Source organism: Oryza brachyantha, chromosome 5 (genome assembly GCF_000231095.2).
Source record: "Oryza brachyantha chromosome 5, ObraRS2, whole genome shotgun sequence".
Lineage (NCBI taxonomy): Eukaryota > Viridiplantae > Streptophyta > Magnoliopsida > Poales > Poaceae > Oryza > Oryza brachyantha.
In genome coordinates this window covers 7,871,554-7,895,079 of record NC_023167.2, presented here as the reverse complement: position 1 = coordinate 7,895,079, position 23,526 = coordinate 7,871,554, and the positions used below count along the sequence as shown (strand labels likewise).

At 43.3% G+C, this 23,526-nt stretch overlaps 1 long non-coding RNA gene and 1 pseudogene across 1 annotated transcript; one reads left to right on the top strand and one right to left on the bottom strand.

Annotated features, from left to right (window-relative positions):
• Positions 1–1,716: 1,716 nt before the first annotated feature.
• On the bottom strand, positions 1,717–5,214 carry LOC102707402. Its single transcript, XR_005811920.1, has 4 exons — positions 4,821–5,214; positions 4,478–4,681; positions 2,054–2,150; positions 1,717–1,975 (listed from the first exon to the last, which is right to left on the bottom strand). It is a non-coding gene; the product is annotated as an uncharacterized LOC102707402 (long non-coding RNA).
• A 3,319-nt stretch (positions 5,215–8,533) lies between these two features.
• On the top strand, positions 8,534–19,271 carry LOC102706845 (annotated as a pseudogene).
• The last annotated feature ends 4,255 nt before the right edge of the window (positions 19,272–23,526 follow it).

Genomic DNA, 23,526 nt, shown 5'->3' with positions numbered 1-23,526 from the left:
GTCTCTAGTTGGACGTCTGTCCAAGCATATTATATTGTCCGAGGATATTAACATCAGACGCTAAGATTTAGCTTCTAGATTTGTTTTGCACAAAACCATCATTCCATATTGTTTACGTCGAAAATGTGAACGCTAATGTGTTAAACACGTAGGCCTAGAAATCACTTCTCAAAACATTCCAGTGCAGAACCTAAATCTTAGAAACCTGGCGTGTCAATTAGTTTGATCCTATAACTGACAAGATATGAAAAAAACAGGAAAAACAGTTAAACCTAAAGCCGCTATCAAACTAACAGTCAATACCGCTTTAGGACCCAAGCCGATACGTTAGACAATCAACTTTACAGGAATTTAATGATATCGTGTGAAAATATGCCCTATCGCCTGAATTATGAGTAAGATAATCACTAAACAGTTCAATCAACTAACCTATCTTAAAATATCGGACTTAACCGAGACAGTTTTAAGATTAATCAGTCGATCGGACTGATTTAACACATCGCATATGGAGTCAGCAGCCGATATGACACTAAACATGTAAATTAAAGTAGAACTGTATTGCTATGCTAATTACCGGTATAAAACAATGACAACCAATTGCATACACACTCACGCTAGACCTAGAAGATCGAACTATAAACCATGACAGCTCAGATCTAAACATATCGGACCAAACCGAGACGGTATGCAGTTGGATTCGATATAGCTATAGAAAACATGAAAATCTATATGCTTAACAAGTAAACATATGAATTACTTAAGTTAATGCTGGCTAAGACTCCAGCGATAAATCCTCATGACTACTTGATCTGATCTGTTAATACAAACCTAGCTGATTAGATTGATCAGACTAAACTGAGGCAGAATCAAGTTGACCAGACTCATATTGACAAGCCGAACAAAGAACTTGTGAGGCCTTGTTCAAGAACCTATCACTTCTTCAAATCAAGAATAGATCAAAAACAACAATAAGTCTTAGGGAAATTGTCGAACAACTAGGAAGGAGATCGAACTAAATCAAGACAGTCCTATCTAGTCGATCGACAAGTTGACAATTACGAACTATAATCCGAAGCTGACAAATCTCGAGCCGAGAGTTTGCTCCTATCGAAAAGATTGGCGATGTGCCGAAGATGTGTGTATTAAATTGCTGATTGTTTTTACAAAGCTATGGAATACCCTATTTATATCCCAGGAAATAACTAACCTAATCGGATACAGATCCGTATCAAATAACTAATCTATCACACACGAACTCTAATTAGAGATAAAATCCTGAACAAACTCCAATATATATAAACTACTTTACACGGACCCTGATTAATCCTGAATCTCTCCGCAACCTTCCCTAGGCCCAATTGGACTCTATCTCCCGTTCGAGTCAAACTCCATCGGCAGAATCCAAGTTGTATTCCAATTAATCTCTATCCGATTGGCATGTTTCCTATCCGATTCAGTCTTTAATCACAGTTCAAACTCTAACGGCAATTTTTCAAATTCTGGCGTTAACACATATCCGGTTAAAGCAATGGTGCATTTAAGTGCAATGGTGCAACCGTAAAGCTCCAGATTAAAAATAAGCAGATGAGATTTAGTTGGTCTCCCAAAGTTGTAGCATTACTTTAGCTAATCCGTATCATTCCCTATCCTGTTAGAACTATCTCAAGGCCTTCTATACAACCTTGTTATGCATCAACAATTCTGACAAATTGAATGGTAGTTAAGTTACATTACGAAACAGGAAAACATTATTGAATGCCATTAATAACAAAACATTTTATTATATTTTTTTAATGAGAGGGGGAGAGCATAGAAAACCAGAAAGTGAGAAACAAATATACATGTTATGAGAGTACAGAATATACTTGTAAGATGACAAATAACAAGAAAGTGTGTATCAAAAGCTTACTTTTAACATCCTGCCGTATAAGTGACATGAGTGCTTTATGGACAGCATCGTGCTCCACATTTTCCTCTAAAATGAATTAAGAACTCAGAAAAATGCTCATATATACCATTTGATCCCAGATCAAAGATAGAAAAAAGATTGTACCACTTGCAAGGAGTTGTCCTAGGATATCAGCAATTTTTTAGACAAATTCAACATCTTTGGCAAGAAGTGGAAACCCACAAATAGCTTGTATTCTAGTCTGCACGCACATTTAATGAGGGATTAATCAAGCAAAACAGGTGGGAACATGATGTACATAATGCATTCATATGGTTTTAACGAAAACTAAACGCATATAACCATATTCTAACAAAAATAATTTACTTCTGAAGAAAAGTTCTTGATTGCCTACGCATTTAACAGACAAGTGCCTATCAAGTAACCAGGGACAAGCATGAGCAACAACCATTAAGGGAGTAGGGCTGCGTTCGGCAGCTGGCTTATCACTCGACGCGCAAAACACGGTAATATATTAATACATGATTAATTAATTGTTAAATATAGAAAAATAGAAAAATAGATTTATTTGAATTTTTAAAGCAACTTTCCTATAGAAAATTTTCGCAAAAAACACACCGTTCAGCAGTTCGGGATACGTGCGCGTGAAAAACGAGGGAATCTGTGAAGGGGGCAAACGAATGGGGCCTAGGTACAGACAAATTACATTTATTCCTTATATGCTTATGGCATAAATATAGTAGACGATATATGAATATCAGAAAGAAAATGGGCATAAAAAATGGTAGGAATAATCCAACGTTTCATATTGAACACGAAATGCACCACATCCCTTTTCCCTAGTTACCACATACCAAATAGCCTTTTTAACCAACACCCCAGAATGGTGAATGCTGCGCATTCTTGTAGCCTTGCCGGCATCCTTGTATTTGAGGAAAGGATGATGGTCTAACATGAGAGATAACACTGATCAAAGCCGCTATGAACAATTACTACAGCTAACAACAAACATAAGCAAGAACTTTACTGTTGTTTATTAGGCTAAATGCTACCTTTTGCCGTAACCATATTGCAAAACTAATCTACACAAATAAGTTTATTTTCCCTAAGTGAAGACAAAAGACATCCTGAAGTACATAAACAGAACTAGATGTGGATCTTTCAATATAGAAAGATTCAAGCCCTACAGTTGATGAAAGCCCAACATAAAAATTTCACATGAAGGGACAAACATCAGGAGAGAGTATTGTGCACACACCGAGGAGAAACATAATGGTCAGGAAAGGCTATCTGTCAGTTTGACACACCCATCTCTGGATATTAAACTTGCTTTCTGCATCAGTCATTAGATGAGGTTTAGATGGGTCAGATTCAAATGGATGTCGCAGCCACATAAAAGGGCATTCGACAACCCCTTCAAGCATCATTGAATCACATAGGATGGATCTAGCTCCAATGTTTCATTGAATCTAATCAAACCAAATCTGTTCCAGCAGCCCTCTCATCAGGAGTTGTCAGTAATCAATTAACGATGAGTTTTCCTAGATTTATACCCACATATGGAGAATGTGGTTTTTTGTAGTATACAATGGGAAGATTGCAGTAATCAAGCAACGTTGGCTAGTATCAAAATATGAGAAACACCCAGATAAGCGATTAGAAGAAAGTAGAAATAAGTACACTCAACCATGAGCAGCTAATTAGTACTAGGAACAATCCCATCTCTTGTTTCACACACAACAGAGGTGCACCAAACCCATCCAGCATATTTAACCTAAACTTTCCAGTTCCACAACAGGTGTTGGAGTAAAATGGCACTTCCTCCTATCATAAATATTTGATGTTTAGGGCAAGATTTAGTCAAACTTTTGAATGTCAATCAATAACTTCATAATAATTTATAAAAAATGGTATGGGTAGATTTGCTTAGGAAAGTACTAACATAAATAAGCTTCTTGGATTTTATAAACTTATTCTAATAAAATTGATAGTCAAAGTTTCAAAAGTTTGACCAAATATTGTCTTCAACATCAAATATTTATGACAATAGAGATTAACATAAAAGGCTATAAAATCCAAATAATTCAAATACATCCAAAAACTGCATAAGTGTTATGATAAAACAAGATTGTCTTAATATAACACACTAGTCATCGATAACCCCTTCTGGAAACCATCCATCTCAAACATCCTAGAATCAGCTCAATCATTTTGAATGGAATTGGTAACTGGACCATCTAAGCAAATTTAGAACCATCCGAACAGTACGAACCATAGTCGGCAATGGTCAAATATAAGTACTGAAGTAATATATAACTTCCTTTGTTTTCTTCAATGGATCAAAAAGAAGTCATTCCAGCCACATACTCAATAATAGCTATCAGAATTTGACCTTCTGGGCCCTAATTACTGAAGGTACAACGAATTTTTAAAAGACAGGAAAAAGTAACTTGAAGTTACACTTACCGCAGAGTTAGGATAATTTCTGGTTAGAGTTGGCAATGCCAAAAACATGTCTACTTAATATTGGGCTGAAGGAAATAAAGATGGCAAGGTTCCATTGCAGACCTGGAGTGCTTCTAGGGTGGAGAACGACAGCAAGATTTCCTCCTGCGGGAGGGCCGTCGCGACCAAAACGTCAACGGAGCTCGTGCGGGCGAAGAGCCATCCGAACAGTACGAACCTTGCGAGCGGCTCGGGCTGCAGCCTCCCCCGTGGCCACCATACCCTGCACCACGCCGTGGCCATGGCGGATGCACCTCGGCTCGCCTCCTGGATGGGATTAAAGTAACCAAACAAATCATCGGGGACAAATCCAACACAGCCGTGGAGCCACACAAGAAACAGGAAGGGGATCTCCCGAAGAGAGGGAACCAATCTTGACGACGGCGAGAGCCGGACTAGGGCTTACCATGAAACAAACGCTAGGCGAGGTGCGACCCCGAGTGGCGGAGGAGCTTCCTAGTCTGGTTTAGTTCATCGAGAGAAGCCAGCCTCCAGATGGAGCGCGTCGGGTGGGGCGGGGCTTGACGACGGGCTACGGGTGCCGACCGCCGGTAGTCTGGCGGCGCTCCAATGAGATGTACCAAGTACCGAGGAGGACGAGAGGCCGGCAACGCCGACGAGAACGGCGGGCGCTTGGCGAAGATCAGGGGAGGAGGTCGACCTCGGCGCCGGCGGGGTAGGCGTACGACATCTTCGATTCCTAGGGGGCCGGCGGGCGGCTGGCTCGGGGCGAAATGATGGCGAATGATTCGTCGAGGAGGGCGAGACGAGGAGAGAAGGGGAAATTTTTTACCGTTGTAGTGCGGGCTGGGATGGAAGGTACTAGAAAATTGCATCTCTACAGCCTTGAAAGAAACCTAAGCTCCCGAAACGTGTTTTTTAAATAAAAAATAATGTAGTAAAATTTGTATATACGTGCCCGTAGCGACTCAAAAGCAAAATATGAAAAACAAAACATGATGAAAAAACCACAAAATCAAGTTCAACATTAAGTTTTAAAATTCAAATTTTTAAAGGGTGCTGATTAGCGACAACTGGCAACACAGCCAACCGATGGAGCTAAAACTTTTAAAGGGGCTACAAGGGTGGTGTTAGCTGTGTAATTTGGCCATATAGTTTGTCAACTGGCTAAATTATTTCTTGATTAGTTAGATGATTTATTCCTTTAGTTAGTTAGTTCAGCTTTTTAATTGGCCAGGCTATTTTAATATTTTGATTAACTAATGTGTGGAGTTTAATTGGTGTTTAGATTAAATACAGGTTTTGATTGGTTGGTGCAGCAGCTGATTTACAAAGTTTTGTATCCATGTAAGTGAGGATGTATGCACTGCAAGATTTGATTTCCATTTGATGATGCATACGCCTATGACCAAATCTGAGGCAACGTGGGTTGCGGCAAGGTAACGATTGATTATATGCAGCAGGCGTACTACTCGAGTTATTTCCTTATTCAAATAGAAACATTACCATGTATTATGTGGCTTGTATGCCAAAGACCAAGGCACATTTATGTATATATAGTGGATTTTGGCCGATTGGAAGGGAATCAATCGATACAATTTAGTTTACTTTTTGCTTTTCATCTTTACTGCTCTTGCTCCTCGTTCATCGCTGCTGAATCCTAGATACCCTAGGGTTTGGTGATCTTTGCCATTTTGCGCTGAAAAACAGTCGGTTCTCCTCCACGTAAGTGAGGTCTCTTTGTTGCTTTGCTTGAAAAGCATCCGCTGATCGTCGCGTAAGAACGATCGATATTGTGTTGCCGTGCGAATCAAATTTGTGCGTCAACAGGTGGGCGGGGAAGAAAGATATTGCTTGAGGCTGCTCAAGGCTTGCTCCGCTTTCTCGGTCCACACAAAGGGCCCTGTTCTTTTTAGCAATTTGAACAGGGGTAGCACACGCTCTCCCAGTCTCGATATGAAACGGCTTAAGGCGGCCATGCATCCAGTGATGCACTATACGTCCCTAAGCATTCTGGGGGGTCGCATTCTCTGTATTGCCTTAATTTTCTCATGGTTGGCCTTGATGCCTTGGGAACAGACCAAGAACCCTAAGAGTTTACCAGTCGGCACCTCGAAAACGCATTTTTCAGGGTTCAGCTTCATACACATGGTCCGGAGACTATCAAAAGTCTCGTCCAGATCTGAGAGTAAGGCCTCTCGGTTGCGTGTTTTGACGACAAGGTCGTCCACACATGCCTCAACATTGCGTCCTATCTGACTACTCAAAGTAATGCGAGTAGAACGCTGAAAAGTAGTACCTACATTCTTTAAACCAAAGGGCATAGATACGTAACAGTAAGTACCTACAGGCGTAATGAATGCAATTTTTTCCTCATCTTTCCTAGCCATGCCGATCTGATGGTATCCTAAGTATGCATCTAGGAAACACAAAAGGTCGCACCCCGCAGTGGAGTCGACTATCTGATCTATGCGTGCCAAGGGGAAGGGATCTCTAGGACATGCCTTGTTGAGGTCTATGTAGTCAATGCACATGCGCATCTTGTCGTTGGCCTTGGGGACGACCACCGGGTTTGCCAGCCACTCAGGGTGCACAACCTCCCGGATGAAGCTGGCTTCTAGAAAGCGAGCGACCTCCTCACGGATGAACGCATGTCTTTCCGGAGCTTGACGTCATACCTTCTGTCGGACGGGTCTTGTGTCTGGTCGCACGGCTAAGCAGTGCTCGATCACCTCCCTAGGGACCCCGGGCATATCCGACGGTTTCCAAGCGAACACATCGGTGTTTGCCCGCAGGAAGGAGACGAGCACGCCTTCCTATTTGGCATCCAAGTCACCACTGATATGGGCGATCTTGGACGGGTCATCGCCAAGCTGGACAAGCTTGACGGGTACCTCGTCGGTCGAGGTAATCTGCTTCTTGGGGGCTCGCAAGGTTGGCGCCTCGGGGCCCTGGCCGGCTGTCGCGGCGGCGGTGACCATAGCGAGGGCGTCGACGCGCATTTCTGCTCACGCCAACACCATCTTAACGTTGCCATGCACCGTGATGGGGCCACTAGGCCCGACATCTTGAGCTGGCGATACGCATAGTGGGCAAGTGCCATAAACTTCACCAACACCGGCTTGCCAAGCATGGCATTGTAGGGCAGACTAAGGTCCGCCACATTGAAGTCGATCTGCTCCGTGCGGAAATTGGTGGGCCCCCCAAAGGTGATGGGGAGCAAGATCTGCCCTAGGGGCCAAACCAGTCCCGGCGTAACCCCAATGATGGGGAGGGACGGTTTGAGGCTCATCCCTGGGGCCTTGAGAGTATCAAAGGCCTTGGGGGACAGAAGGTTGAGAGCCGCGACACCGTCGATAAGAACGCGACCCACCTTGACGTTGTAGATGGTCGGGGAGGTCACCAGGGCCAGGTGGCCACTGTCGGCGACGCTCGCCGGGTGGTCGGTATGATCGAAGGTGAGCGGCACCCCCAACCATCTCGACCACCGTGCCGTCTTGTGAGTCAGCACTGTCGCCAAAAGCTCTCGCTTCATGGCTTTGAAGCTCCGGCGGGAGGCGTGGGCACACGGCCCTCCGTCCATGGTGGCGATGGTGTGCTCGGCTTCCTGGAAGTTGAGGTCGTCGTCATCATCCTCAGCGGGGCCTAGTTTTTCGGCCTCTCCTCGCTGGTTTTTGGTGGAGGCCGCCGGGGCTTTTCCCTTGTAGCTCTCCTTCTTCGGCCCACTCATTCTGCCGCACGCGCTCGGCCAAGCTTTTGATCGAGCGGCATTCGACAAGGCTGTGGTGGGAGGTGTTGTGCACGGAGCACCGTTTGTCTGCCGACTTCTGCTGATCGGCCGACTCGTCGCGGCCGCTCGCGGCCTTCCCTTTACGCTGGGGTCGCGCGGCGGCATCAGCGGTGAGGACATGCCCTTCCTCACCGTCCTTTGATGACTTCTTTTTCCGCTACTTGCTTTGGCCCTCTCGGGGCTCAGCCGACGCAGCAGCGGGGGTAGAGGTGGCTGGGCCTGAAGGGTTCCAGGCCCATGCCTCCTCTCTTTGAGCCACGCGGTCAGCAAGCTCAAAAGGCGCGGCCATAGTTTTGGGCTTTTTTAGAGGCGATCTTCTCCAACATGCGATTGTGCCGGACCGCATTCCTGAACGCATAAATTACTGCATGAGCAGGAATGTGCGGGATGGTGTTGCGCACCTGGCAAAATTGCTGGATGTACTGCCGAAGGGACTCGTCGTCTCACCGCTGCACTGCGTGGAGATCCGCCTCTTCCCCGGGTTGGGGGTACGTGCCTTGGAAGTTCGTAACAAACTACCGACATAGGTCCTCCCAGGAATGCACGGATGCCATTGGGAGTTTCATTAGCCAGGCTCATGCCTGGCCTTTCAGCGCCATGGGGAAGAAGTTCGCCATGATGCGATCATCGCCCCCTGCCGCCTCTATGATCGTGGTGTAGATCTGGAGGAACTCGGCGGGGTTGATGGTTTCGTTGTACTTCTCCGTAAGGTGGGGCTAGAACTTCGCGGACCAGAGGACAGTCCGCAAGCTTGCAACGAAAGCTCGGCATCCCCCTACAGAGGAGGGTGACGGTGGGGGGCGCGCGTCCCTACGCCGGGATGGCATCCTCCTCGTGGGAGAGATGTTGCCCGTAGTACGTGCTTCTGGGGATCGCGATGACCATGCGGTAGACCTACGGGCACGAGCCCCTGATAGGGGGCACCCGTCAGTCGCGGTCTGTGTCACATGGCGCTTGTCGTACAGCCTCTGAATCTCCGTGTGAGAGTCGCTCTTAACATAGAACTCACTTGCAGGTGCCTCACCGGTAGGAGGGGGACTTGGGGCTTAGAGGGCTCTCGCTGCAGAGGCCGTCCTTCGTGCCCGCCATCGCGTCGCCGCTGAGGCGAGGATTGTGCGGCGGGAGGATATCGTCGATGTTCGATCGACAGCCACCAGCTGCTATTGCACCGTTGTGACCAGCTTGGCCACGTCCTCCAGCCATCGCTGTGTGTTAGTCCCAGGGGCAGGGGTGACCGGCGGGTGGCGCAGGAGGGCCCCAACAGCCTAGAGGGCGCCCTCTGGTGTGCCAAACTCCAAGAGTCTCCCCTCCTAGGCATCGTACGCCTGCCTGCTCATCGACGGCGAGCGCCTGGTCACCGACAGCCGTCGCGGCGCCTTCGCCCTGCCCGGGGACGTCGGGTAGAGGTGTGGGGGTGGATTACCTCGAGGGTGCCTGCGATGGCGGTAGCGAGGGCTATGATCGCCCTCACTAGACGTTTCGCTAGATTCCACCACCTCCTCTATCAGGACCTTGTCACGAGGCGGGGGCGGGTTCTGATCCTCTTGCCCTTCCGCCATCTTAGGCCGACCACTGCGATCTAAGAGAACTTCCTCTTGGGAAATGGAGGGGAGAGGTTTTTACGGAAACCTCAATGATGCACCCTCTACCTGGCGTGCCAGCTGTCGGAGTGTAAGCTCCTCTAGCGGGAGTTCGACGAACCCCCTTTTGTGGTTCGACCCAGGGGTGCGAGGTCAAGGTTGATGCGTAAAAGATGAACACAGTGAGTTATACAGGTTCGGGCTGTCGGGAGGCGTAATACCCTACTCTTGTTGCTTGGTCACTTTGGGAAAGTGAGTATAAGCCTTCTTTAGGAAGGTCCTGTCTGTCTCCTCTCCAGCTTTTGATCCTCCTTCTAGGCAGAACAGGGCCTCCTTTTATAGTAGTAAGGGGTTACCACAATCACCACAATCCTACCAACTACTGACAGGTAGGTCATCATTACGTTACAACTAGGTGATGCAGTGACCCGCTGCCGTTGTATCAATCGTAGTCTGTCGGGGGTAGATGGGCGTGTCAGCCTCACTGTCTCTGCCTAGTCTCGTCTATCAAACGGTTGGTGGAGGGGGCGGCCATGCTTCTCATGTTGGGTCTCATCGATCAACGCCCTATGTCAGAGGTGGGTGACCGTTTCAAGCTTTGGGGCAGCCGCCCTCCTTTCTATCACGGTTTGCCAGCCGCATTAAATGCGATTGTGATGGAACAGAGGCCGGTACCCTAGCAAGGGTGTGACATACCTGCTTTGCCAGAGATACCTGCCACGCTCCGCCTCTTTTTTCTACGGAAGGCCTCAAAAGGGGCGTCTGTGTGTCTGCCTGCATTACGTGCGGGGAGGACACATGTCCTTTTCTGCCATGCGGGAGACGCATACCCTAGGCCCTCTCCCATCAAATTAAATATGAAGGTCGAACCCCAGGAGCACGCCGTGCCTCGCGGCATGTGGGCGTTGCGGTAATTCTAGGACATGCTGGGGGTCGGGGCGTCCCGACCCCGACCCCTGGTCCCGGTGGCTCCCTCGGGGTTTTGTCGTAAGGGCGCGCGTCTCTTGGGGCCCGACCCCTTTCTAGGAATCATTGGGCCCACAGCTGCCACACACCACACCCGTAGGGGTACCTCGGGCCCATTAAACCGACATCTACCATCTCATAAGAAGGGACGCACTATAATATCATTAGTGCATTGGGCTTCACTGCAATGCCATCCATAAGGTAGTTCTATTTGGGCCCCGTTTGGTAGGAGGGAGGGGTGGGTTAGTTATCTAGCGCGGAAAACGTAGTAATAGATTAATGCATGATTATTAATTATTAAAAAATATAAACTAGATTAATATGATTTTCAAAACAACTTTTCTATATAAAATTTTCATAAAAATGCACCTTTATCAGTTCGGGAAGCGTGCGCGCAGAAAACGAAGGATAAGTTAACTTATGGGAGGCTGCCGAACACAACCTTGGTACTTTGCCATTTTCTTCAATTCTAGGTGTTGAAAAAAATGTTTGTGTGATTTTTCTTTGTTTGGGCATGTTTAGGGAGTTTTAGATTCTAAGAATCAGTTGCTTGGTAGCCAGCTTCTTAGAATTTGAAAAGCTCCTAAACCCAGCTTCTGGATTTTTATTTCAGTTTTCAGAATCTTTAACTAAAAATTCTCAGAAGCTGTGGATCGTATGGAGTAGTTTGTGGGAAAAGCTGCAACTAGAAAAAGCTCCCCCAAACAGGCACTTTACGCTAAAACTGTCCATGGGATCCTCTTTTTGTTCCCATGCTCGTGTTTGGCCAGAATAGAGCCCAGCCACACACTTCGCCACCAATGCCTGAGCTGGCGACGGACACTGGCCCGGACAGCTCCTCACCGCGTCGCCGCCCAAGCCCCCTAACGTACACACCGCCCTCGTGCCCCCACGTGGTTCGGTCTTTGCCCGCCCTCGTGGCGGCGTCGCCTCTTCCCACACCTCGATCGCGCCGCCACACCTTCCCACTGCCTTTGCCCACGGCTAAGGGAAGAGGTTATAACCGTCGACGGGAGGAGAGGACTCATGGAGGCACACCGCACACGATGGCAAGAACGAAGAAACACACTGCCTTTCTCTCACGCACAGGCATGGGAAAAAAAGGATTGCAGGGCCAGTTTTGGGAAAAAAAAAGAAAAACATTAATTTATTTTTCAACACCCAGAATTCACGAAAATGGCAAAGGACCAAACGAAACTATCTTATGGATGGCATTCTAGCGAACGCCAATTCACTAATGGTATTCTAGCGGATCTCTCTTTAGAGTATCTCTAAGAGATTGCCAAAAATTGATTCCCAAAATAACTATGCTAGATGTTGTCCCAAAATAATTATCTTCCTAAATCTTCTCCAACTCCAACAATGTTCTTATATTTAAATTTCTAAAATTAGTTAGTTTGCTAAGTAGGCGGGGGTCGGACTGTTTGTTGGTTTAGGATTTTTTAACTACTCTGCGTGCATATGCGATCGACCACGACGACTTCTTTTTATCAGCCTACAAGATCGGCCACAATTTATTTTTATTTATACAAGATCGGCCAGACCATCTTTTCCTTAACTGTGACACATATGTTTGTTATGACTGAAGGACGGAGTGGAAGGAGGCTGGGCACGGCGGACGCGACCGAACATTGGAGGGGATGGAGGGAGAGCATAGGGAAAAAAGTACGTGTGGAGAAAGAATAAGTACATGCGAAGACAACTTTTTTTATTTGCGGGAGTAATTGGAAACACAGAAAGACATCTAAATCTTGCTTATTTTTTGTTAGTATTAGGAGTAACGTAAAATTAGAAGTTTGTATCAAGAGTGGTTGGATATTAATTCGTAAAAAGAAGTTTCAAGGCGGTAGAGATGCAAATTTCTGCCTTCCTTCCCATCCTGCACCGCAACGGTAAAAAATTCCTTGTCTCGCCCTCCTCGACGGATCATTCGCCATCATTTCGCCCCGAGCCAGCTGCCCGCCGGACCCTAGGAATCGAAGATGTAGTACGCGTACCCCGCCGGCACCGAGGTCGACCTCCTCCCCTGATCTTCGCCAAGCACCCATCGTTCTCGTCGGCGTTGCGTGGAAAGTTTTTTCTTACAAAACATACCTACCTGGTCCTTCGGTGTTAACGCCAAATTTAGATAATTGCTATTGGAGATTAAACTGTGATTAAAGATTAAATCGGACAGGAAACAGGGCAATGGGATAGAAGACCGGACGGAATACGACTCGGATTCAGCCGATGAAATCTGGATCAGATAATGAATAGAGTCCGATTGGCCCTGGAATGTTACAGATAGATTCGAGAATAATCAGAGCCCGTGTAATTTAATTTTATCTCTTAATTAGAGTTAGTTTAGATTTTTTTCTTTATCTCTAAGAAAGTTAGAGTCCGATCGGGACTTGTGTGCTAGAGATAGAATCTATATAGTAGTTTATTATTTCTTTTTATCTATTAGGAGTCGTATGTCGTGTCCAACACGGACTAGCGTCCACCCGAGGGTATAAATATGTATGCCCAGGGTCATTGTAAATCATCTACTTCTCAATCAATAGATCAATTACTCTTGGTGCATCGCCACCCTCCTAACCGAGATTTTAACTCCGGCGGAACTTGGCACCTGACTCAGGATTGCATCGCTTCGATCTCCGGCGGAGGGGTAAGTCCTACATTTCGCTGGGCTAAGGTAATCGTATCGACTAAATTAGAACTGTCTTGGTTCGGTCCGATCTTCTAATCTAGTTGTGCGATTGCTAGTTATCGTATCAGTTTCAGCTTGAGTTACTTCTGTATCTTGAGTTGATCTAGTCGACCACCTTGAGCGACCTACGTGAGTTTGAATTTGCTGTTTGACATACTCAATCTAATACTATCTCGGTTCGGTCCGATGTTGTAGATTGCGTTTATCATATGGTTTATATCAGATCGATGTGTTTTGTCCATCGTTTTACCGGAGTACCAACCGATAAGTTATCAGTCATCGGCTCATTGGCTTGACAGCAATCTAGATCTGTTTAGTATCTAGCCTGACGTTGCTAGGCGTAATCTTGAACTGTCTCGGTTGGGTCCGATCTTCTATGATTATTCTTAGCAATATGGGCTATATATTTTATAGATCTGGGTTGTTTGTCCGTCATCTATAGCCGATGATATTTGTCGATCTACATGCTTATCATATTTACATTAATAGAGTAGCCGATCGTCTTACTGTGTTATTTTTACACCAATCGGCTTGATTTATTTAGATCGGCAGTTATTTATGTTGCATCGGCTAGCGAGAATTACACGCAAATTGATTTTAGTCGATCGCAGCAAAGCATTCATTGTTTATTCCAAGTAATTCATAGGTTTATTTATTAACCTTATCGATCTTCATGTTTCCTATAATTATATCGTGCTTGACTGTATACTGTCTTGGTTAAGTCCGATCTATGTACGTTTGGTTCGATCTGATTATAGTGGCCCGTTCGATCGACTAAGATTAATAAGTAACTCGGACTACGTTGGTCTAATATTTAATTCAATTTTATTTCTATCTAGTTTCTAGCCGATCCAAGCTTTTTACAGCCGATCGTTCATTGGCTAACCGTTGCAGCATCACCATCTGATCGGCTGGAATATTCGTTACCTATCGACTCGATAGCCGATCGACTTGTTTTACTGTTTATCTTGTTAGTTGTAAGATCAAACTGACTGGCACGTCCGTGCAGCTAGTAAGAATTTAGGTCCTGCACTGAAGTTGTCTGATATTGACTCACGGGCTTTCGAGTGTGACACGTCAACATTCATATTTTGACATAAACATTGGGCCAACATTTTTTTGGGTGGTTCTTGACTATCCAGACCACCTATTGGATCCACCATATCTCTACTATTCGAAAAATACGGATATTTATGTCTTGTACGTTGGCCCACTTGTAAATTCAGCCTACCGCTCCCTAGCTCATTTTCGTCGCCGCCTCGCTCCTGGCATGTCTATCCGTCGTTCGCTTTGTCCGCGCTCGGTGGGGGTGCCGCGGGTCGGCCGCCAAGCACGGATCTGCACGCCGGAGGCCAGCCGCGCCATCATCCTCCCTGTCGGCGCGGATCCGGCGGCACCGTACCCGGCGCCAAGATGAGCCACATTGTGCGGGTGCTAGATGGGGACGCGTCGCTAGAGGACCTACACCTGCAAGACAAGACAAGCCCGGCTCCACCTCCGCCTCCGACATCTCCCGCCACCGCCAGCTCGCCTTCGACACCAACGACTACACCGACGATGAGTACTTTACGCACACCTCCAACCACTAGGTCCATCTCTATTTCTTTCACTAACCCACCCTAGCTAATTCAATCAGCTGTTCACTTGGGTTTCAAGTAATCAATGGAATTCATTCATTAATATAGTACTCCACTTTTTTTTAGATGTGACCGTCTGTATTTTGGAGTATATATGTATACTAGCTCCACATATGTATAGTCGATTGAATATACCTGGCTGTGTACCTTTACATATATAATTAAGACATAATACTGTAATATTATTGGAGATGACTTATTTTACCTGGTCAACTACCTTTTCTTAGAATCTGTTTGCAGGTCAAATGAAACACTATATATGTTTTAGTTTATTCGCTAGCGGAGGTTCTTGGTGGCAGCGACTTCGGGTGGACCTTCCTTGTCGCTGTCAAACGTCAGACATTCTGCGGGTAGTATTCCTTATTTCGCATGCTCATTGGGACGGCTGTTCTGTTCATGTTAATTATTGGATCTTGTTGGCCGCTCCTTAGAGTGCAAAAAAAAAAAAAGAAGTCTTTCCTTAACATGAGGTCAAACATCTCAAAAGTACAAGATGACGAAGTGGGTTATGGAACTACTTCTGTTGTTGTTTTGGCTGGTGAGCTTTTGAGGGGAACTGAAATGTTGGTATATCTCAGTTCTGACAACACCAGAAGACCGGTGCCATGCATGCAGGAGTTTATTACTTAATAATATCACTCATATTTAATTGAAGTTTAGTTTGTTTGCTCGCTTTTTAAGTCATCATTTATATCCCAAGTGGAGTTGATTGTACCAGGAGAATTATGTGCAATGCAGTGCACATATTCCTCACTAGCAAGTTTTTAATGTTGTTGTATTCAATTGCTCATAGGTTGTCTTCAAAAACAGAAATGTTTGCAAGGAGTTCATGTTCATCCCTGTTGTGTAGACGTGTGATTCAGCATCACTTTCTGTACACATGGGTCAGCTTAACCTTTTTATTTTTGGTCCAATGGATTTGTCTCACTTATTTCAGGGTTCAGGATGGCTGCTGAATGTGCTCGCGATGCTTTATTACAGAGGGCCATGGATAACAAGGAAGATTCAGGTTATTTACATTTCCTTACACATGTGGTTTTGTGTTTTAAACTTGAGATGACCTAGGTCTTAGTTTTCTTGCCATCATGATCTATTAATGGATGTTTGGTTATATATCTACATTCGTTGCTTGCTTATTTGTGTTAACAGGACATAATTGGTCTACCATCTCTTCCATAAATTGAATGACCCCTATAATATTAACCTTTAATTCCTTGTCCTTGCAGATAAATTTAAATCAGATCTTATGAACATTGCTATGACAACGTTAAGTTCGAAGATACTTTCCCAGGACAAGGAATACTTTGTTGGTCTTGCAGTTGAAGCTGTTCTAAGACTCAAGGTACTGAAATGGTTATTAATTTATACTATATTGTTGCACTTAGTAGTTTGGACTTTTGAACTTTTGATTTCTGATTGCTACTGCTTGCTTCGTTGTTATATTGTGTTACATGTGCTACCACTGAATTTCAGGGCAACACCAACTTGGAAGCAATTCAAATTCTTAAGAAAGCTGGTGGCTCTCTTAAGGACTCCTTTTTGGATGAAGGGTATACCAGAATTGTCTTTGACAACCTTTATTGACCCCACCAGCTGTTGTGTTCAGGAACAGAGTAGCACATGAAACTTAGGAAAATATGGTAATACAGTTCTTGTGAAAAGCATTCTCCCTTCTCTGCCAAAGAAAGGAGCTGATGAACATTAGGACGAAGAACCATAAGACTGAAGACTTGGCTTTGATGCTTCCCATTTACGACAAATATCAATTATTTGAGCCGGATCTAAGTGTTGGCTAGGTAAACGCCCCGTAGTAAGAGGGGTCTCGGAACTCTTCAAGGAGAGGTTTCAGCTCTGCGGGGACTTCGAGGTCTCCGTTTTGAGGGGCGGTCTCTTTTACCAATAAGGCAAAGACTACCTGAAACTATTCTAAGGCTTCGTGAAGTTAGGTCTTTCTAAGGAAAAGGCTATCAACGATTTCTACGGAAGGTGGTAAGATAATATCTTGAGCAGTTATGTATCTAGGACCTTTGACGCAAATTGATGCGTCTCTAACTCCATAGAGATTACTTCTCAATACATAGCGAAACGCATATAAGACTAGATAAATATTAAGAGGACTTGAGCGTTCTTTCTGACTTCCGTGTGATATCCGCGATCTCTCTTGATCCGTAACTCAATACGGAAATCCACGGGTTCTGTCAAGTTAGCTATAGGTTGTGCCTTATATTCTAAAGTGCAGCCGGATAGATCCAATCTATTCTTGAAATAGACAACTCGCACACACTCCCTTTCCAAAAAAATCAATACACCAACCACTACAGTTAGATTTATTAGATTTGTTGCTAAAATATCGGTATTAAGCCCGAAACTCCCAGCGGATGGCCAGTGAGCTATTGATATATATTAGAGGGTATTGATATATATTATCATCTAATGTGATTTCTTGATATCCTAAATATAAGATTAAAGACAATGCAGACTACAGAAAATTTTAAACTACGTACACCACCAAATGTTGAAAGCATGAACAGATTGAAACTAAGTCCCATTCTTGGGATGGTAATATCATGATTTTGTCTTTTGTAGGTTCATTCTAGACAAGAAATCGGACTTGGTCAACCGAAGAGAATCGAAAATGCCAACATTTTGGTTGCAAATACTGCTATGGACACACGAAGTTAAGATATATGGCGCACATGTATGGGTCGATTCAATGGCTAAGGTTGCTGAAATTGAAGCCGCTGAAAAGCAAAAAATGAGAGAAAAAGTGGAAAAGATCATAGCTCGTGGAATCAACTGTTTCATTAACAGGCAGTTGATCTATAACTTCCCTGAGGAACTCTTTGCAGATGCTGGCATACTGGCTATTGACCATGCTGATTTTGAGGGCATTGAGCGGCTTGCTCTTGTCACTGGTGGTGACATCGCCTCCACTTTTGACAACCTGCAGTCTGTCAAGCTTGGTCATTGCAAGGTCATTGAAGAGATTATGATTGGGGAAGACAGGCTGATTCATTTCTCTAGGGTTGAAATGGGGCAGGCCTGCACTATTGTCCTCAGACAAGCAAGGTATGCATATGCCTATAATTGGACTCTTTTCCTTTTTTTACATTTATTTATATTCCATCCTGAGCATGTGCCAACTGTGTTTTTACCTGTAGTGAGCATGTGCTTGATGAAGCAGATGCCTTATGTGTGCTTTCACAAACGGTGAATGACACCCATGTGTTATATGGTGGTGGGTGGCTAAAGAAGTAGATGAAGTGGCAAGGAAGACACCTGGGAAGAAGTCCCATGCTATTGAAGCCTTCTCCCATGCTCTTCAGTCCATTCCAACCATCATAGCGGACAATGCTGGTCTGGATAGCGCTGACCTGATCTCTCAGCTTCGAGCAGAGCATCACAAAGAGCTTTCCATGTTTAGAGCTAGCCAGGTTTGCTTGCTCTCTGCGTTCTGTACACCAAACTGTATTTATTACAGATAGAAATAACCTCCACCATTTAAATTCAATACCAGCTAATATTTTCTCCCCAGTTTTCTTCTCATCTGGCCCTGATGTCAAAAAAGAACTATTTGTCCTATATAAATTTTATGTGCATGAAGAGTCGACGGTTAGTTCATGTTATTTTGTTTTGTGAATAATCATGACAAGATTAGTGCAATTATTTTGTTATATTTATTACAGATGATAATAGCCTCCACCATTTTAATTCCAATACCAGCTATTTTCACCCCCATTTTCTTCTCATTTGCCTTGATGTCAACAAAGAACTATTTGCCCTGCAGAATTATTGAACAGAATAGCCTTTTTCAAACTTGTATAGTTGTGAGATCAGTATATTGGTTGCTTACAGTTTGTTCCAGTGAAGTCATTTACTATCTTCTAGAAGGAAGCCAACAATTTTTTAGTTGATTCTGCAACATGTTAGGATGCCTTCGCTATATGAGATCAACTTGAAGATGACAAAATTGTTCTCTTTGGTTAATTGTTGCAGGTTACAACTGGAAAGGATGACAAGGGTCTGAAGATTTATGATCCTGGTTATCTCAACACAGCCCCAGCTCGCTCGTCCATCTGCTACATCGATGGGGACACATAATTCTTCGTCACAGGGGATATCCAATTGAAGAGTTGGCTGAAAGCAGTTCCTTTGTTGAGGTCGGCTGGCTTTCTCCCAAAGCAGGGTAATGAAAATTTGACCTGCTATCTGGAAAGGAAAACTAACCCACTAGTGGATCACAGGGTTCTCAGTCATGTTTGGTTTTTTGCTTTAGAATTATGTGTCCAGGATATATTTTTTTTGAAACATCCTTTGCCCCCCGTGCCTATGGAAACAGTATGCCACATGGTTTCTTTCTATACAACCATCTGCCTGTTTTCTTTTAAAGCTTTTAGCATGTTGGATGCTGATGCTGTTTTATGCTCTTTCCAGTGAACCATGGTGAATTTTGCTGTTGCCTCTGCACAGATAATTTGGAGGAATATGCACGTCCAAATAACCGTCTATAGGCAATGTGTATGCCTGAGGAATTTTTCCCACAATGTTTTTGGCGGTGTAATGCTAGTATATGATGTTTTTCAACACCTTGCATTATCTTCCAACTAACTGACTAAATTACCACCCCTTGTAGATTTCACGACTTTTGGTTACATGATGTGTTATGGAAAGTACCACAAAGCTTGCTTATGTAATTTACTGTAAGATGTCATCACCAATAATATCCTTAGGTTGAAAATAGTTGCATTGACAGTGATCTAAAGGGGCAGAATTTTTTACACCATAAGATTTTTCTCTACCTTGCGTAAGTATTGATTGCATTCGGTTGCATACACATGCTACATAGACTTGTAATTTATGGTGTATGTACTTTCTTTGGGCATATTTAAGATTTTAGTAATAAAAAATCATAGATGCAACATGATTTATTCTAACAATATTACTCCCATTTTCTATTGAACGATCAGATTATGTTTATTCATTTGATCACTAGATGATTTATTCTAACAATATTACTCCCATTTTCTTATCTATGCAGTATACTGCCACATTCCAGAGGCTCGAATCTAGACCAAGCAATCCAGCTCAAGGACCTGCTCCATTGGCATCCACTAACTCGAGTACCAATATAACTAACAGTTCATTGTCTGAAACTTATCACCTTGTGTCGAGACCTCCCCCATATGATACTGATCCTAGATATGCCTGTGTTCAAAGAGAGGGATTGGTATCTAGGCGTCAAAAGTCTATAAATCTAACACAAGAGGAGTCACTGGCTCTTAAGCGAAATGGCAGCAGCTCTGGCATTGACCATTTAGCTGCTCAGAAAAAATGTAGTAGTACTGAACCTGAGGGTGTATATAAAGTCCATCGCTCTGAATCAACGAAGAGTTTGTCCGCAAAATCATATAACAGCAGTTTTGCGGTTGTCACTTTAGAAGATGAAGATCTCTGCCCTACTAGTCTGGAAGGTTAGAATGTTGTATAACTTCTCACTTCTAACTTGCTTTGCTATATATGCATACACACTCACACCACCAGTTCAGGCCAATAAACACGTGGGCTTTTCTTCCAACCGGCCCAGCTACTGTACTTACGAACGTTATTTAAGCATCTTTTACCAGTCACTACCATTAATTCACCCCTGTTGTACATTTTTTTATATGGCGCCAACAGCTTTCGCCGTTTCTCGGTGCGCCGCGATTCCTTTATATCCAGGCGGCGCGCAAACGCGCGCCCCATTCCCTAGTAGATATAAATTCGAGAATCCATCCTAAATCCCCCCCCCCCCCCCGGTGGCTGTGCTGCTGCCGGCGTTGGTATACAATACCGACCCTGACAGATGTGAACGGTGTTTTGGTCATCTATTGCCCGATCTGCCACTACTTCGTGCTTGCTGAAATGAACTGACTTTTGCCCAGCTCGAATACCTGTAGCTGATTGGTACGAAGTTTGAACTTTTGTAAGCGTAAATTATTTTTTATTAGGATGGATGTCTACTACTACTATAGGGAACTATTTGTTTAGAAAGAAAGTTGTATGGGCTATTTAGGTGAAAGTGAAATCCACAAACTTTTAGTTTATACAAATTTTGAATGTAGCAGAGGATAGCATCTTTCATGAGGTGTCTTGGCAAATTATATAGTTTTTTGAAATTTTGTTTACCTTTTTATGGAAGGAACCAGGATCTTAAATAACCGTAGGACTCCATATGTCCCATGACTGAATGTTTTTTCTTCTTTCTTATATATTAGTTATATGATACTTTGCCAGTAATTGCATTGTTAACTGATTCCACCGGATGATCCTTCTTTTGTGTTGATAAGGAGTATTAGGATTATGAAGAAGGTATGGACTTGCACGCATTCTGCGAGAAGTTATAGACCTCCCATTGTCAGTGATATATATATTGAAAAATGTAAAGGTACCTCGGAAAAATCGTACACGTGACTCCTTTTTTCATGCTTTTATATCAAATTATTCTAAGTTATTTTTTTGGTGTTCTGTAAGGGCAGTCCTATCAAGAATTGCCAGATTCTTGGGCTTTTATGGGGTACATGGGCAATTGAGTTATATTGCTCTCTATGTGAGATATTTTCAATTTAATGGTTGTAAAGAGCTGTTGTCAGAGTAACATAAAAATAAACTATGATAACTATTCTTCATATAATTTAATGGCATGATTTCACTTATTTGTTCTTATTATTAAATTTAGTTTATAATTGTTTATAATGGTCATTTACTCGGATTCATAATATTAAATGGGCTGCCTCAACTAGGATTCCTTTACCATCACTGCTTCAAAGTGATAGAATAGTTTCAAAGGATAAATAGAATTTTATGCATGCACTTAATTCATATGGGTCATAACATGCCTTGCACTTGCATGACTACTAGTGTACTAAAATATCATGGTCTCAAAATGGAGAATTCTACTTGCCTTGTTGATGCTGGAAATTTTACACACATAAATGTTTTCTTATGATTATATTGCAACCTGGATATGGAATGTTGAAAAGTTTTCTTATGATTATACTGCATCTTGGACGTGGAATGTTGAAATATATTTCTGTGCATTCAACTAGCAATAATGGAGTTGAACCAATGGTGTTAAATGTTTATGATTTTTGAAGGGCTTGGTGTGGCTTTCTCAATCAATAATGTGGACGAGGTATGATAAAAAAACAACACAATATGCTTTCTTCTACGAGTGATGTGCTAACTTTTAGTCTATCATTTAGAGCGGTTACCTAATCATCAATGGCAACTTCACTTTCCAAAAAAATGGCCCCTTTAATATTGGAGACCAGGAGTATGATATGAAAGAAATATGATGGCAGGTGTGTAGAATTATCATTATTTCTAGTTATTTCTCAAGTACTATAGCAATCAAGAACTATTTTGTTGCTACAAGGAATACTAGTTCTTTGTATGTTGTATACATAGTTTCATCCCACTCTCTGAACTATGAATCAACCGATATTTTTGCAGGTCATGAACTGCAAAGCCATTCTTTCAACCTTTATCCTCTGAGTACAGTTTCATTGCATATCATTAAGATTTCTCTGGCTCTTATCAACATAGAATTAGTATGACATACCATCAATCTATTTTGAGGAAATTATTATTCTCTATTGCTTGATGACGAGAAGTTATATCCTCATTTCCTGCACATACTCCATATGCACCCTTGGATTAGGTGCCTAGAAGGTCACTTTATTTTCAGCTTTCAATTATTGTTACTACTTTACTGCTAAATATCAACACAATTTCATAATAGTTTTGGGCTAAAAATTTTGTATAGGTGGGTGCTAATTTGCTTCTGTTGTTTCGGAGTTCCAGGATATGAAGAAGGCATGGCTTATTTTTAGTGGCATCCACATCCAACCTTGAAATGTTCTTAAGTTCTTAAATAACGGATGGTAATGTACTTGTACTTTTCGTCTTGTAAATTTGCTGCTATTAAAGCAACCAAGACCATCCAATTAACCGTTTTTTTTCTCGGTGTCTGCAAGGATGGCAAGTGTCATGGGATACCATTTCCTCACGAAATTGTTCATAGTGAATATTATTCTTTTGCCACACATACTTTTCTTATATACACAACTAATTGCTGGAAATTATTTGTAGAGTGAATAAACAACTATCTGACATTATTGCATTCTAAAACAGTGAGAATTCTTAATTCCAAAAACTACATTACCCATGCCATAATCGTGATCTGCTCAAAATATTTGTTGTAGCTTGGCATGCATGTAAGTGACAGGTCATGAGTTGATGTAGGAAGAAGCAAATGACCTATTTACTTTGTATGTGACTTTGTGAATCAGTAAAGTCAGTCTGTACTATTTTTCGTGAGAGTTTGATGAATCTTGACTTGTTATTTTGAGCAACTCACCTCAGGGGAATTATGATACAGTGAGAAAGGTAGGTGCTCTACATTCAGATTTGAAAAAGGTACTAATAGTTTATAATCTACTTGTATTCTC